Raw genomic sequence first — 2,500 nt, forward strand, 5'->3', positions numbered from 1 at the left:
TCTCCCTGTGAGTCGATCTCTAGCATCTGGTAGGCTGGCTTGTGCGTTAGCTCTGCGCCCTGTTGGTAGGCCAGGTGCGACAATATGGAAGCAGGACCGAGATGACCCGAGACTACACAATGGCGGTAGTAACGCCTAGGGGCAATAACCAGGGGTGGGGCTGTGGGAGTGTCATGTGGATGCCCTACTGATCTCACCTCTGCAAAACATGTTTCTCAAATCCTTTCCGAGATGCGAGCGAAGCCGTCTGGCTGAGCGGTGGCACAAGTGTGTTGCAGGCCACGTATCTCCCTGTTGATATCCTTTGGACTTGGCCAGGACCTTAAGGTCCTATACATGTACAATCCGTGCGGCAGGCTTGCGTGTTGGCCGCTGACTGGCTTTACGGGGGGTGAGTCTTACACTCTGTGGAAGGCCTCTCCTTTGTGGGTCAGAAGACGGTTACAACAAGAATTGGGGCGAGGCCGGACAGGCCTAGCTGGCTGCTGATCGGGGTTGATCCCGAGATAGTCCAGATAGTATAGAGAGACTCTGCACTTTTGAATGTTCTCATAGTAGTGAGGCCGTAGGCATGTCTGAGAATAAACAGACCGCCCAGGATTGCCGTTCTGGGTTATCAAAAGCGGCAGAGGCGCAGCTCGGAGAGGGGCTGTTGCTGCTCGAGCTACCTCCCCGTGACGTGCTTGAGGTTGGGCACGTGGACGGACAGCGAATCAACCTCTCCGGGGGCCATGGGGACCAACCACCGGAGGCATTGCTCGGGGTCCCCGACCGGCTTGTAGTCACTTCTACGGGCCATGGCTGCGAAAACTCCTTGGACAGGAAGTCCGTGCTAGCAGACGTGCAGGATCAGAGCCACAGTCAGTCCGGCCGAAGGAGCGGGTGGACCCCGGCTGGCGAAGCTCTTGAGAACTCTTCAGTGGTGTCAGTGGCTTCCGTCGTCTCGGTGATGAGAGTAGGGGCGACGGTGGCTGTGTTAGAGCCACAGCCTGTTCGAGAAAATGAGCATGATGATGATGATGCGGGAGAGGGCCCGTCTACTTCGAGTGTATGGAGGTCGAGACCCCCTGACCAAGTCTTGGTGCATCTGCCTCGGGATTCCATGGACTGCCCTGTGTGTGGGGTGCGCGTGGACGGTGTTCGTAGGCTGGGTGTGCATTTTGCCTCCCGGCATGCGGGTACGTCTGTCGTGTACGTGTGTGGCATGTGCGAAAGGCGCAGTGAAAACAGCCATTCCATTCAGTGTCATGTTCCGAAATGCCGGAGTGTGTGCGGGGTGGGTGGAGTCCAAGGGGTCGCTTGCGATCACTGTGGGCGTCGTTTTCGGACGGCTGTTGGAGTGTCTCAGCATATGCGGCACGCCCATGCGGAGGTGTGGTTTGGGGCCTCGAAGGACCGGAGCCATGGCAAGAGAGTCAGGATGGGAGAGGATGAATGGAGTGAAATGGAGGTCAAGAACCTCAAGAAACTCATGAAGAAGTATGGAAGTCACGGATGGAAATATGCGGTTGTAGCCCGGGTGTTGGATACGGGCAAGACCAAAGAACAGGTGAAGAGGAAGTGGAGTTCCCTGTGCGGCGGTACGGCAGGCAGTGCGTCCGGTGTGCGTCGGCGCGCCCCGGTCTCCAGGGCGTTGCCCCAGAAATGGACCTTACCCTCGTCGCTTCCAGACATGGTGGAGAATAGAGTCTTGGAAGTACTACAGGCGGGGGATGAGGAGCATCGGGCCACTGCCGGCTTAGTTAGGGAAGCAGGTCAGGAGCCTAAACTGATCGAGTCTTCTGCTTCTGATCTCATGAAAGCTCTGGGTGGAATGGTAGTGTGGCCAAAAACGTCGGCGGGGTCTCGGCGTCGAGGACAGGCTTTGAAAGGGTGGGCGAGGCGGCTCGCTCACAAGAGGAATGTGTTTTATCATCAACAACGCGGCTATTCTGCGGCGAGGAAGGGGCTGGCACGGCGGATCTTAGATGGTCTGACGCCCCTAAGGTGTGAATTGCCGATTAAGCCAGTGTATGAACATTTTAAGGAGAAATGGGAAACGGTTAGACCGTTTCATGGACTGCCTGGCTTCGCGGTGAGACTGACCGCCGATAATGAACCATTCTATCACCCAATCCTGGGGCCGGAAGTGGTGTCAAACCTGGCTAAGTTGGGCAAGCGATCGGCGCCGGGACCAGATGGGATCAGGAAGCAGGCTCTTCTTGACTGGGACCCGGACGGCCGGAATCTGGCGAGGCTGTTTACGACATGGATGGTGCGTGGAGTTGTTCCCCAGGCCTTCAAGGAGTGCAAGACACGATTGTTACCCAAATCAACTGACCCTACCGAGCTGGGTACTGTATCGGGCTGGCGGCCTGTGACTATAGGGTCAGTCGTGTTGAGGTTGTTTGGACGGATAATAGCGATGAGGCTGACTCGAGCCTGTCCTGTTAGCCCCCGGCAGCGTGGTTTCGTCGCCGGCGCGAGTGGTTGCGCGGAAAACCTCATGATCCTTCACCGG

Source organism: Syngnathus scovelli, unplaced genomic scaffold, assembly GCF_024217435.2.
Source record: "Syngnathus scovelli strain Florida unplaced genomic scaffold, RoL_Ssco_1.2 HiC_scaffold_33, whole genome shotgun sequence".
Lineage (NCBI taxonomy): Eukaryota > Metazoa > Chordata > Actinopteri > Syngnathiformes > Syngnathidae > Syngnathus > Syngnathus scovelli.